The sequence below is a fragment of the Eubalaena glacialis genome, unplaced genomic scaffold, assembly GCF_028564815.1.
Source record: "Eubalaena glacialis isolate mEubGla1 unplaced genomic scaffold, mEubGla1.1.hap2.+ XY H_12, whole genome shotgun sequence".
NCBI classification, from domain to species: Eukaryota; Metazoa; Chordata; class Mammalia; order Artiodactyla; family Balaenidae; genus Eubalaena; species Eubalaena glacialis.
The window spans coordinates 127,237-142,315 of record NW_026871153.1 but is presented as its reverse complement, the minus strand read 5'-3'; the positions used below and the strand labels follow the sequence as shown (position 1 = coordinate 142,315).

The window sequence follows — 15,079 nt, the reverse complement described above, 5'->3', positions numbered from 1 at the left end:
TAGTCCTTGGAATGTTCCAGAGCAAAGTGTGAACTCTGACTCCTTTTGATGCATCCTGGTGGACAAAAAATGGAAGAACCAATCATAACAGAGAGCATGAGAAAAGAACTTGCAGACGTGCAAGCACACGAGTTTAACCGACTCACTCAGATGGCCTTTGGGAAGATGAAAAAAAACTGTTTCTGTGTAACGTCAGGCCTCACGTGAAAGGGGTCTTTACCATTTTCACTCAGCAGGGCTGTCATTTCTAGGGACTCAAGATGGATGTGCGATAATTTTTCCAAGAGCAACAAGAACCACAGCAGTACTAATAATGACAGGGGTTAAATCAATATGATTTTAACGAATATCAAGGCTGGTACCAGGGAATTCCCTGGCAGTCCAGGGGTTAGGACTCCGTGCTTCGACTGCAGGGGGATGGCTTCAATCCCTGGTCAGGGAATTAAGATCCTGCATGCCAGGCGGCACAGCCAGAAAAAAAAAAAAAGCTGGTACCAGTGTGGCTCCCTTTACTTTCATGAACCCACTTAAAAGATCCCCTCTGTCATCTCCATCTTCCCGTTCCCTTCCTCGACCTTCTGTCACTCCCAGGTGCAGAAGAGTGCTCACATCCAGCGTGGAAAATGGCTGTGGGCTCCCTCCTTTGCTGTCTTCTGGGGGCGGGGGGGCGGCCAGGGGCTAAAAGGCTGACTTGTTGAGAGGAGGTCAGGGTGTAAACCAGCTAGCAGTCCCATGTGGCTCACTTCTCTTCACGGCCGCACGGGGATCCTAACCCGCCGGATCTGGAACCCCAAAATGCAGAGGGCATCCCGTGCTGTGTAAGGGCATCCCGTGCTGCGTAAAGGAAAATGACAACCAGCTCTTAGTGACTCACGGCCCCGTCGTTTCCTCCCTCAGCCTCGCAAGAATAAACAGGGCGTGCTTTCGACTCCCTTCTCGGCTCACATACGGGATCTGAAAAGTCAATCTAATTATTCTGGTTCCGATTTCCAGTTCTATCGGTAAGCATCGATGCAAAATATGTCAAGGCCAGTCCCTAGAAGACGTAAAATTGGAATCCTAAAAGCTGCGCCTTTGCTACCCCACAGGCAGGTGTCCTAAAGCCCCTTTCATACCAAATTTAAGACTGGCGCTTGCGACGAGGCCTGGGTGGGCTTCCCAATGCATCGACGGTGGAGATACAGTCCGCAAAGTTCAGCTCTGTTACAGCTTCTTGCATAACGTTGTTGTGGAGATGAATTCTGTTATAACAAGACGCCTCAATTCTCTGCTGAAAAGGAATTTATCTGACACCTCCCTCCCTCTCTCTGTGGTTTTATTTTCCATGGCTGGCACACAGAGTAATTCACACATTCACAAATATTTAGGAGAAAAAAACACAAAACAATAAACTGCCTGGAACTGTAACAAAATGCCTGCTACTCTTCGCTTTAAGGCATTTTACATTAAATAGGATCCAAAATCCCCCTGGGGTTTCAAGTTTGCCAGAGAGCTTATTTTTGTGAATGATTTCAACTTAACTCCTAGGATAACTGTCTTATTAAATTGCTGACACATCTGTCCCACTTAAATCTGTGGTTTCTGCAAACAGGATAAAAATGACTTCCATAGAATAGAAGCATCATGGTTTCATTTCTTTTTCCTCTTATTATCAATGTTATCTGTTTGGCAAGCTGTCTGAGCTTCCTTAGGATGACAGAGGTCGCAACACTTTGCAGTATCCTTAGAAGAAACGGCCCATTCAGTTCCAGGATGCTAGGAGCGGCCTCGCTGCCGAAGCGGCCCCTGCACCTGCCGCGGCGACCCGTTTGTGCCGCTTGTCTGACTGCAGCATCCCGTTCCAGTCTGCACCACCGACAGAGCCCTTTGCGGCCCCGCATCTCCCAGGGCTCCTTCCCGCTTCCTCCAGCTTGGCGCGATGCAGCGCTCAGCCTCGACCCTCAAACGTGCACGCGTTCCTCACGACGCCCCGTAGTTCTCGGGACCAGGGCAAGCTCCCACAGCAGTTTGCTTTGGGGGGGAGGGCTGGGGGTGCTGGGAGGTGGGGGGACCGCCTCCAGCTGGGGTGCGTGCCGGAGCTGTTTACTACACCCAGGAAACGTTCTTAAGAATTCCCTCACGGCCCTAACGAGAGGTGGGTGCTCCTCTGCGGCTACCCAGCAAACACGGGCTCGATATTGCCAAGACGGGTTCGCAATAAAGGACCTTTCCAAATGCTTTCTGAGTATCTTGGAGGGGTAAGTCACCAAACCCGAAGTGACGAGGACACATCCAGGCCCCGCGGCCGTCTCCCGCCACGCTGGTGACCAGGGAGGGGCAGGGTTCCCGTAATTCAACTTGAGAGAAAGCAGCGCAGAGCAGGGAGGACGAGTTTGTGGCTTCTGTCACCTAAAAGGACACTCTCAGACTGACCCCTGACAAACGCTGCCTTCCTAGCCGTACACTTAGTGGACCAGCACACGGGGGGCGGGCGCCCCACTCACCGCCTCCGCCTTGGTCACACCGGGTGGCACACTTGCCCAGGTTCGACCCCGTGAGCAAGCTCCCTCTCACCATTTACAAGATGGGGCCGCGGCCGTCTGCGCCACATGGAAGGACCAGGCCAGCCTCGTGAATCTGCAGCAGGGTTTCTCCCCCAAGGCACTGGCAACATTTGGGACCAAATCACTCTGTGGGGGGCCGTCCTGTGCACCACAGGATGCTGAGCAGCATCCCCCCCAATAGATGCCAGGAGCTCCCCTGCCCCCGGCGGTGACACCCCAAACGCCTCCAGACGCTGCCAGATATCTGGGGAGGGGGAGGGGAAGCAAACGCAAAGCCACCTCCTCAGAGAACCACTGCTCTCAAGGGGTCAGGGACCACACAGGTTTCCAGGTATCCCCCCAGATAAAGGCCCAGGTCAGTCTGGCTCTTCTACAGACACATCTTGTCTCCTGCCACCATCGCGGGCCTCAATGAACTCACCCATCAAATAAGGCTCCTGATCTACCCGTCCTGTCCATGAAGGGCAACCCCTGGCCACATGTGGCTCTTTAATGTTAAATGAATTAAAATGAAACAAATCTAAAATCCAGTTTCTCAGGCACACTGGCCACACTTCAAGAGCTCAAGATCCACACGGGGCCAGGGGCTGCTCCACCGGATGGCACGGGTGTGGAACGACCTCATCTTCATAGGAAGTTCCATCGGGGGCGGCTGCATCCGGGGCGGCTGCCCAAGGCCATCCGACGGCGTTCATTACAGTTCTAACGCCACACGTGCTTCTCGAAGGCCTCAGGAGAAGAATGACCGGGAGGCAAATTAACACCAGGCACAATGGAGGATCTAGGCTTGGAAAAATAAGAATAACTCATTTCAAAAAATGTGGCGGTTCTTAAGGATTTAAAGAATGGGAATTTCTACAAACTGACCACTGGACCCTTGGACAAGCTGGTAATTTTAAGAACTGTATTTTTTAAAAACAGGAAGTCGAGAGAAAAGGCGTTTATTCCAAATTTACAGGCAATACGTGAAAAATGTTATGAACCCGGAAAATACTTAGATTGGCCTAAAAATATAGTCTGGGTTAAAGGAAAAGGGTTGAACCTACCTCATCCAAACAAGCTATGTGGGCCATTTAAATGACCTGCTGCATCTCATCATGTTACCCGATCTTTCCTGATTAGCCTGCTCCCAGTTTTGTGCTCCTGGAGTTCTCCAGGTCCATCTACAAACCTGTTTCCATACTGCACCGCCTTCAGCAGGCCTGGTATCTGCCCAAATGTGCGGCACACAGCGTCCAAGGGATTCCTGGGTACAGCACACTCATTTGCCCTGGCTTGTCCCAACCCAGGGAAGGACGCAACACCTTCTAAACTTCAAATATCCCTGTTGTGCTATACTTTGGGGGACGGGGCGGGTGCTAAAAGACAAAAACAAATTGACAAGGATACTTACCTTAAAAATCCTTAACTTGAAAAAATGTACATTTTCATCTTAAAAACCTCCCTTTATTATTGGGTTGGCCAAAAAGTTTGTTCGGGGTTTTCCGTAACCTCTTACGGAACATCTAACATTTTTTTGGCCAATCCAATATTTTGATAGCGAATGGTTCACTGGGTCATTTTGATCTTACTTTTGCACACATCCACACAAAACCCTGTACTGGAATGTTCACAGTAGCATGATTCCCATGGTCAAACCGTGGAAACAACCCATGTCCATCAACTGATGAATGGATGGACTAAATAGGGTCTATCCCTACAATGAAATAGTATTATTTGTCTATAAAAAGGAATGAAGCACTGACACATGCTAGAGCACGCACGAAATCTTGAACACATTATGCAAAGTGAAAGAAACAAGTCAGAAAAGGCCATGTATCATATGATTCCATTTATACGAAAAGTCCAGAATAGGCAAATCCACAGGGACAGAAAGCAGATCTGCAGTTGCCAGGGGCTGGGGAGAGTGAGGAAGAAATGGGGAGTGACTGCTAAGGGGTATGGGGTTTCTTTTGGGGGTACTGAAAATACTCTAAAATTAGACTGTGGTGACGGCTGTACAAGTCTGTGAGTACCCTAAACACGATCAAATCATACACTTTAAGGGGGTGAATTTGATGGTATGTGAATCATACCTCAATAAAGCTGCGGAAAAAAGTGGCTCTGGCTGAAGTGGCTACAAGCCATCCAGCCTGGGCCATGAATCACAAATGCACTAAACACAGCTCATTCCTTCTCTGAGACAGTGGATGCAGTCAGCAAGCAGAGGATGTTTCCACTCTAGGGAAATGTGTGTGTGTGTGTGTGTGTGTGTGTGTGTGGCAGGGGACACTCACTTTTGATAATCACTTCTGCAGTATCAACAGAAGGGAACATTTTCACAGTCGTTTCTGCACTTTCTCCAAGGAACATTCTTTCTTGCTGGGGGACAGTGGACACACGGGGCAGGAAGTCTGTCCCAGCCATGACTCTGGGATTCCAAAAGCGATTCCAAAATGCAGTAATTCAGCTGCCATTTCCAAAATCCCTGCACGGCCTGGTACACCCCACTCCGTTCGTCCTGCAAGTGCTGCAGTCCTGTCGATGAAGTCCTGTGACACCAGGAGGGGCGCCCGCTCGCCGAGCCTCGCGTGCACCCTACCTGGCTGACACAGAGCCTGTGGTGCGGACACTCCTCAACCTCCAGAGACTAAATGGACCCGAGAACCTGCTTTAGCCACTGGGACCCCAAAGCCTCCCGGGGATGCGGAGCAGCTCTGCCCATGCCCGGGCTGCTACACGAAGGAGGCATCTCACTCTCCTCTCAAAGGGAGCGCACGGCTGCAGCATCACAGCATCAGGACCAAACCAGAGAGGACACGTCGCAAGAAACAGATCCCTGACAGGGTGACGTATTTTGTGGCCAATCAGGTCACGCCAGCCCTTGCTAGCCACAGTCCAGAATTTCTTTATTCACAGTTCAAGAACTCACCGCAGCTGCAGAGTCCACAGGTTTCGAGAGCCATAAATCCACCTGTTCCCTGCTTATCTGAATTTCATGCAAGATGAATATTCTACCTACATCCACTGACAAAGACAAACAGCTACAGCACGCAAAGTGACAACATTCTATGTCAGTAAACACTGTGACAAGACTCAGCTGAAAACACATTTGCAGCTTAGATTTGGTGTTTTAGAGGAACATACGTTTTGTAAACCAAACACTATGCGGTCACACAGAAAAATGTCTTCAAAGTGGATGGAGGTCTTCCCTGGTGGCGCAGCGGTTAAGAATCCGCCTGCCAAGGCAGGGGACACGGGTTCAAGCCCTGGTCCGGGAAGGTCCCACATGCATCCCACGGGCGGAGCAACTAAGCCCGTGCGCCACAACTACTGAGCCTGCGCTCTAGAGCCCGTGAGCCACAACTACTGAGCCTGCACTCTAGAGCCCACGAGCCACAACTACTGAGCCCGCGTGCCTGGAGCCCGTGCTCCGCAACAAGAGAAGCCACCACAATGAGAAACCCGTGCACCGCAACAAAGAGTTGCCCCCGCTCTCCGAAACTAGAGAAAGCCTGTGTGCAGCAACGAAGATCCAACGCAGCCAAAAATAAATAAATTAAATAAATACATTAAAAAAAAAAAACTTTAAAAAAAGTGGATGGAAAAATAGTAAAGGTCAGGAAATACCCAGCCCTTTATCACTGTCAAATGCAGTGCCTCCGATTAGAAGGTTTGTAAATGAAAGAATGAAAGTAACCAATAATGTAATTAATTTAACAAAGAAAAAAATGTGAATCACACTTAAAATTAATCAGCAACATAAAAATAAAGACTAAATGCGTACCCAATAATGTAATTAATTTAATAAAGAAACTATAAATTAAAACTTGAATCATACTTCAAATTAATCAGCAACATAAAATAAACCAGAAAATCCTTCTGCTGTGAGTATCTGCCTTTCAAATGAAGCTTTTCTTTAGGTTTACCAAAAAAAAAAAAATGCATATAACAGCGCCTTATTTAGTTTGAAAAAACAAAAGGTAGCTGGTGTCTGTGTATTTTAAAAGACTTAAAAATGCCACGAGAGCACTTTGTTGAGTAAGGTAACTTGCCAGAGATAATATAAATTTTGTAACAGATTTTCAACTATTTCTACTGCGCTTACATCAAGCTCCAAGTCTGCACCCTACGATTTCCATCTCAGACCAAAAACCAGATTGAATCTTTGTGTGGCAGGCACCCCTAGCAAAATAATATCCTGCTCCATTCTCAGCACCCAGCACTCAGAAGGCACTCCTTACCTGCGAAACAAACGAACAGATACCACATGAATTCTGTTTTCCTACTTTGCAACAAAATGTCAAAGAAATTCATTTCAATTGTTCTGTGTAAATAAAGTTATAAGCTCATGAGCGTTGAAAAGACACCCCTGCAAGTAAACAACAGTTGCTTTAGGATTAAGTACCGCAATAACGCATCAGGACAAAATCAGATCCCAATACAGGAGCGCTAAGTAGATGATGCTTAAGTTACAGACACATTTCTGAATAATCAAGAACTCTTTCACATAAAGACTTCATCATGTTGATTGCAAAGTGTCTCAAAAGCTTATACACACAGAGCCAGAGTTTACACTTTCGCAGAGAAGGAAAGGCACAAGAGGTGGAAAGAGGAAAACATATTCAGGGGCAGCGGGGGACATTCACACATCCCCATTAGGGGGTTCTGGTCAAAAGCTACAGAGGAAGAGCCCTCAATGCAAGAGAGCACGGTGGGACGTGGGCTGGCACAGGGTGCCATTCTGAACACTTCCGCTACCCATCAAAATACTCCTTCCACTGCTCTCTCCTTCGGAAGCTGACGGGAACGAGGCAGGTGGGATGAACATATAAGCTCACGTCAGAAGACAGTTCCTACATCAGCAGAGAATTGTGTTAAGGGCACTTGAGGAACAGTATGAGGAAGATTCTGGAGTGTTCTGTGTGAGTACCTCGTCATTTCCCCACACACCACCTGAACACTTTCTATGTCTAAACAGTGGTCACAAGTCAGACATAAAGGGACCCAACTTTAAAAGAGTTCTTTGTAAACCATTCAACTATCCATCGATGGGGGAAGGGATAAACAAACTATGGGGCACACACACAATGGAACATTATTCAGCCACAAAAAGGAAAACGGTTCTGACACATGCTACACCATCGCTGAACTGCGAAGACATTTCACTGGGTGAAATTAACCAGGTACGAAAAGACAAACCTTATATGATTCCACTTATATGAGGTCCTTAGAATAGTCAAATTCAGAGACATAAAGAAGAATAGTGGGTGCCAGGGGCCGGGAGAGGGGAATAGAGAGTTGTTTAATGAGTGTAGAGCGTTAGTTTGGGAAGATGAAAAAAGGTCTGCACATGGATGGTTGCACAACAATGTGAACATACTTAACGACACGGAACTGTACATTTGAAAATGGTTAAGATGGGAAATAAAACTGTCACCTATTGAGAAAAAAATGGTTAGGATGGTAAATTATATGTTACGCATATTATCACTATAAAAAATAATCCCTTGTAAATCTGACTTAAATAGGTATTAAGTAAAGGCATGATCTTTCAGTTACAGTCTTCTGGAGGACTATTTTCAGGTCGGGGGTTCCTTTAAAAATCTGCTAATTGTGCACAGAAGTATCTTATAAGAGTAGGAACTTGGGGACTTCCCTGGTGGTCCAGAGGTTAAGACTCCAAGCTTCCACTGCAGGGAACGCAGGTTGGATCCCTGGTCGGGGAACTAAGATCCCACATGCCTCGTGGTACAGCCAATCAATCAATCAATCAATCAATCAATAAGTAGGAACTTGGAGGATCCCACAATTTTTTTTTCTGATGGCCGTGTAGCATGCCTTGTGGGATCTTCGCTCCCCAACCAGGGATCGAACCTGGGCCCTGGGCGGTGAAAGCGCCGTGTCCTAACCACTGGACTGCCAGGAAATTCCCCGCAATTATTCTAAGTAATAAGATTTAGAATTATTACTGTTCATAAAAAAAAAAAAATAAATTATGCAAACTTTTTAACAGACTATAAATTAAATGAAGTTGAACTGAATCGATGCCTATGAATTTACACATACGATCACACTGTCAAAAACGTATTTCTTCCTGCAAAGGAAAACATAATTTAGGAACAGAAATCCAAGCATATACTTTTCTAAAAGTATAGTCATACTGCGTATTCGTGACATCGTAGGAGGATCAAAAGCTCCTGACCGTGGTGTTTCAGAGTCAATGCCAACAGGCGCTAAACTACTGTGAAAGAAGACAGAGGGCGATATTCAACACGTGCCAAGTTTTGGGCCAAATCCCAAAGCAGCCAAGCTCATACTATTGACATCTGGGGCCAGATAATCCTCTGGTGTGTGATGGGGTGCGGGAGACTGTCCTGTCCATTGTGGGATGTTTGGCAGCATCCCTTGACACCAGTATCACACACACCCCCAATCAAATCAATCAAATGTGACCATCAAATATGTCTCTAGACTTTGCCAAGTGTCCCCTGGGGGTAAAAAACTGGCCCCACTTGAGAGCCACTGTCCTAAACCAAGAAAGAGATCTCTGGGAACCACCCATGTTTACAAGGAAAGCCAAAAGGAAACACTAAGAAAAACAACATACTTTGATTTGGTACAAGAGCCAGAAGTAGCAACAGATGTCAGAAACGAAAGAAACATCTCACCATTTTCGGGCCAGTTTACAACCAGAATTGACAGCCAATTTCAAGAGCTTATTCTTGAATTTAATTAATCAGAACGTAATGTCTATCTGCATCAGATTCCATCGTGAAGAAGTTCACCAGACTTTCAATCCCTCAGTTGGGACATGGCTGCTCCCAACGGCCCTTGCCCAGGCTGCGTGGGTTCGAGAGGAAAGGAGTAGCTTCTCGGGGGAAAGCAGCTTTCCTGATAACCTGGAGGGAGGGAGTGTCTGTGGGGCTCTACCTGTGTGTTCTGGGCATTCAAGAAGACAAACGTTGTCTGAAAGAAAAGTACACTGAATAAATGTGAACCGAAGGTCGGAAGGAAGGGAGGAAGGAAGGGCTGAATCACGCTATCAACAGCACCTCGTCAAGCACATTTCATCAGCTGGAGACCACAGAAAGTGCAATTGTTCCACCACGTGGAATTCACGTCTTTAAATCAGCGGGCGATGGTTCCAAGGGCACCCGGGACGCTTTATGGCGTTCGATAAGACAAATGAGCAACACCCCACTCTGGCCCATGGCACCCCAGGCCTGCTGAACAAACCCCACCCCTCCCCGGGCTGCCACCTGCACCAACCTAGGATGAAAACCCCGGCAACTGGTCTGGTCTTTAACACAACGGTCCACCCACATGAGATCCACAAAAGACACTGTTTTGTCCTTGTTACTGTGCCCAGTTCTAACTAATTCTAACGGGAAACTCTCTCCGGGCTCCAGGGAACCACTTCTCTCAGAGTCAGGGCTCCTTTTAATGACAGCTACCTGGCTCATTTGAGCCCTTCTTGGATTTTATGAATAGAAAGGAATTGGTGGGAAGTGGCCACCCATCCCAGTTACTAGGAACCCCCTACCAAAAAAAAAAAAAGAACAGCAGAGAAAAATGAGAAAGCAGAAGGCAGGCGCTTAGAATAAGCAACACGCATGTGCGCGCGCTTGCACACACACACACACACACACACACACACACACGCACACAGAACGCAGCCCCAAAGCAAACGCTGTGTAGTCCGGGGTTCTCCGTCACTCCCAGACTGTGCATAAGGCCGGGGAAGTGGGAGAAGAGCAGGAGGAAGAACAGGCACGTGCACTGACTCGAGGCACTCAAGACAACGCTGCACACGCTGTACCGAAAAACTACGAAGCAGGGATTAACCTCCTCGCTGCACAGGAAAGAAGACCGAGGCTCAGAGGACCCAACCAGCCTCCCAGAAGGGCCAGAGGCACGGGTGATGGAAGCAGGGGGGCTCTCCTGCTCCCCTGCCTCTGTCCTGGCACTACAACAACAGTGACAAAGGGCAGAACAGAGGACACCGCTCAGCCTCTCGCCGCCTGGATGACTGAACTCCAGGTGGAAGCAAGCAGCCCCTCTGAAGGCAGCTCCCGGAGACGCGCGTGGGCAGCGGCTCTGGGAGCGCAGCCGGGTGGCTCTCGGCAGCAATAACACGGGTGCGTGCCCCGTGGACCGTGGGTTTGACTTCCATCACCCCAAGAGCTGACAACACCTGCAGGGCTTCCCCGGGCTCCCAGGTGCCTGACCCTCCTCCCCGATCACACACAGAGGCCTCCAAAGGGGGATGCAGCTCAACAGGACAATGGGCTTGGCTGCCTCCGAGCTGGGTCTGTTTCTGTCCACGAAAGGGATTCATCCCCAGCGGCGCGGCTCCGATCCCAGCCCTGACGCTGGCGCTCTTCTCTTTGGTGGGGGACGCGGGGTGGCTTGCTCTCCGCATCAGCTGGGCCAGAACTCTCTCCTGAGCAGTGTCCTAAAGGTGGGGAAGCCCAATGCCATCTCTGCATCTTCTAAACTCGGCAGCTCCAGCACTGCCCACATGACCTGGGGAGGCCCAGGGCTCCCCTGTGCCATAGCATCCTTCTCTGGACAATAGAGGCAACAATGGCACCGACCTCGCCGGACAGCATGAGGAATAAATGGGACCTGAAAACAGCATCTGGCTCACACCAAAACCTGTGCGTGGGTGTTCACAGCAGCTCTGTTTGTCGTAGCCTCAAACTAGGAAGATCCCAAACATCCTTCAACGAATGAGCGGATAAATACACACTGGTGCATCCAGACTGTGGAATACTAGGCATAGGCGCTGGTAATGATACACAACACCTGGGATGGATCTGAAGGGCTGGAGGCTAAGTCACTAAAGGCAGTCTCAAAAGGCCGCACGTTGCATGAGTCCATTTATGGAACATTCTTGAAAGGATGAAATTACAGAGACGGAGAAGGCAGTTGTTGCCAGGAGCTGGAGAGGGTGACCATACAGACTGGGCATACGGAGCTTTCCTTGTGCTGATGGAAGAGTTCTGCATCAGATTACAGTGGGGGTTGCTCGAATCTACACGTGATTATATTTCATACACTGTCCACATGCACCCACACACGCACACACATAAGAACGGCTAAAATCCAGATAAGGTCTGCATTTGTGTCAACACTGCCGATGTCAATTTCCTTCTCTCGATAAGTAGTATCTTCACATAAGATGTTATCAGCCTGGAAAGGCGGAGGAAGGTGCTCTAGATAGACTTCACTGTACTATTTCTGCAGCCTCTTTTTGAGTCCAACATTACTTCAAAATAGAAGTCTTCAAAAATAACGGTGTCTGATTCATGAACAGATAAACAAAATGTGGTCTATTCATACAATGGAATGTTACTTGGCAAACAAAAGGAATGCTACAAAGAAACTTGAAAACATTATGCTAAGTAAAAAAGAAACCAGTCACAAAGCACACGTTACATGATTGATTTCATTTACATGAAATGTCCAGCATGAGCAGACCCCCAGACCCTGACCGTAGACTGGAGGTGACCAGGGGCTGGGGGAGGTGGGAATGGGGAGTGACTCCTAACGTGTATGAGATTCTTTGGGGAGTGATGAAATGTTTTAAAATCAACTGTGATGGTTGCACAACTCTGTGGATACACTAAAAACCACTGAATTGTATGTGCACTCCAGATGGGTGAATTGTCAGCTGTGTGAATTATGACTCAATAAAGTTAACCAAACTATGGCAGTGTCTGGCACACAGTAAGTGTTGCAGAAGTATTTTGCCATGATATACTCATCCTTCTTCACCCGTGGGGGCTGGTTCTAAAGGTCACCTTTGGTGCACAAAGATGGCAGCTCTAATGCTAGGAGAATCTGAATCAGTCTCCTTTAGGCACTGTGCAGACGGGGTCAAGTTCAGAGTCCTTGCCTCTTCCTTATACCTTTTCTGCCCCTCCCCCCAGTCCCCTGCATTCCACCAGGCTGGCCTATCCACTTTTCCCTAAAAAAAAAAAAAAAGCTTTCTTATTCCTGACTCCTCCCCTTTGCTCACAGAGTCCCCGTCTAGAACGCATTTCTTCAGTACGTATTGAAATCCCATGCAGCACCGAACCCAACCCAAGTGTCCCTTTCAAGAGAAAGGTCCAGCCTTCCTCAGCTGCTCCAGCACAGGCTAATAGACCCTTCCTAGGAATTCCCACAGCAGGAGATGTCTGCACCACCCACGGCACAGCCCATCCACACCACAGCTTTCCAGCACGTGTAATCCCTTACCCCAAAACACAAGACACATCTCACACATCCTTGTATACTCCACAATGCTCCAGAAGTAACAGATTCAAAGGATGGTCATCCCAGAAAGAGGAGACTTTCATAAAAGGTGGTCTGAAAAGGATGTTCTTGATGTGGGTGAGAATTGGGCCTCGCTGTAAACTGGGTGAAATACAGCAGCCAAGATGGCAACTCCAGAACCCAGACGGCCCTGTTCTCGGTGAGTCTGGGTTCTCTCTACCCCTCACAACAGTCCACGTGGGGCTCAGACAGAAGGAAAACGCCTCCCCAGGGGCCTATAGCACAGGCCACGTTGCCTCACAATGGTGCCAAACAAGGTTTTTATGGAAAATTCTGGTTGGTCCACAAGCAGTGGCTGCCTGTCTGGATGCCTGTCATTTTCCAAACACATTCTGAGAGGCACATACAAGACAAAGGGAGCCTGTAAAAGGCAAAAGAGTCAAAAAACTCTGTTTATTATAAATCAGCCATCTGAGGAAAAATAAGTACCTGAAACGCACATGGGAAAAAACAGCAGCAACGATGCTTCCCTCGAAAGCACACGCACTTTAACAACCATCTCCATTTCTCTCTCCTAAAATTTCTGACTTCCAGAAGCTAAATAAAATAGAAGCTTGCTACGAAGTGCCGACGCAGATATAAAGCATTTTCTGGTTACCAAATCACCTATTACAAGAAATCCTGGGAAATCACTGTTTCCGGTACGTACAGCCAATACAGTAATAGTTAATTTTTAAGCCCAGAAAACGTGGAGCGGTTGACAGGATATTCATTATGGAATAAGAAAGAAATCCATTTTACAATTCCACTTACTCAGAGCCAAATGTAGGCAAATCCCTTCTTCCTTCTAGGGTTTATTTTTAGGCCTGTTTTCTGTCTTCAGTTACCTGTCAATGAAAAAAATACCCAAAGTCAGGCAAAACATATCAACGAAGACATCTCGAATACATTCTCGACCGTTCCCGAAGCAGGCAGACTTCTGAAATAGGAGGTCTTAAGAAGCTGAAATAATAACGGCGTCAGATGGTGGACAACCGCCGTAGGTGAACGGCAGGCTTACGTCTCTAGGTAAAGCACACGACGTGACTGTCCACACACACAAATCTGTTCAAAAGTCTCGCTATCTGAGAACCGACTGTGATCACATCCCCAGGGAATTCCAGTCGCTGAAACATCTACCCATCTCTCATTTTCCTCTAGCATCCTAACACACGCTAAGTGAAAACACAGGTGTTTCTAGATTCAACGCAACTCAGCGCGTGCTTACTGAGAACCACACGCCCAGTCCTGCGGAAAGCGGAAACGCTGCTCAGTGCGGCCCTGGTTTCCGGGACACCGGAGGTCTGCCGTCACGTGACACTCACCCGGCCGGACAGTAGTCCTGCGGAAAGCGGAAACGCTGCTCAGTGCGGCCCTGGTTTCCGGGACACCTGAGGTCTGCCGTCACGTGACACTCACCCGGCCGGACAGTGAGAAGGGGGGTTGGGGGGATCTCGGTGAGGGGAGATCAGTGACAACAAACTCGCCAGAAAACTCACAACGAGACCGTTTAACAGGAGAGACGTGATGTCGCTCAAACTGGTAGCGGGAGACAAGGGACCAGCGGACAAGGAGCTGAGTTTACACCGGGGGCTGGGATGGAGCTCTACGAGGAGGGAGCCCTCGAATGGGAGCGAGAGTGGCCAGCAAGTGCAAATGTCCCGTGGTGAGATCGACCTTGGCGACTGGGAGACAGGGAGGAAGGCCAGCGGACTGGGCAGCAGAAGTGAGTGACAGCAGGTCCTGGATCACGGAGGACTCTGCAGCCCTTGGAAAGGAGTCTGCTCCCGTCTTCTTGACCTCTCTTCACCCAGCACCAGACTGAACGAGAAAAGAAAATGTGACCATCTTTCTACTCAGAAACCCTTCAGGGGCCCCCATCGCTCTTAGAACAAAACCCAAAGCAGCTCTTGTTCCGCAGAGGAACACAGTGGCTCACACAGTGCAGGGAAGACGAGAGACGAGATGGAGAGGGACGCACAGAGTCCGAGGTGTTCTGGGGGTGCGACCCGGAGGACGCACCGGTAGGGCGGAGGCGTGCTGGGGAGGGGACGGAAGAAGCAAGGACGACTTCTAGGTTCAGAGCTTGAGCAAAATTTGGAAGGTGGGGCCATTGCCCGGGATGCACGAAGGCTGAGCGGAAGAGAAATCAAGAGTCTTCTGAGGAGTGAACTTTGAAACGCCCACTGGCTCTGCAAGCAGGCTGTTAACTAGGTAGTTAAACACACAGGTCTGAGCAAGCGGGAGAGGTC

General features: G+C 48.6%; 1 protein-coding gene across 3 annotated transcripts in view; it reads right to left on the bottom strand.

Annotated features, from left to right (window-relative positions):
- Nucleotides 1-15,079, bottom strand: part of LOC133082962 (F-box-like/WD repeat-containing protein TBL1X) — a 223,350-nt gene that overhangs the window by 127,801 nt on the left and 80,470 nt on the right. For all 3 annotated transcript variants that reach the window (XM_061179636.1, XM_061179635.1, XM_061179637.1), the window contains exon 2: nt 13,602-13,675. The gene's annotated coding sequence lies outside the window, so the exon portion shown is untranslated. The remainder of the gene's footprint in view (nt 1-13,601; nt 13,676-15,079) is intronic.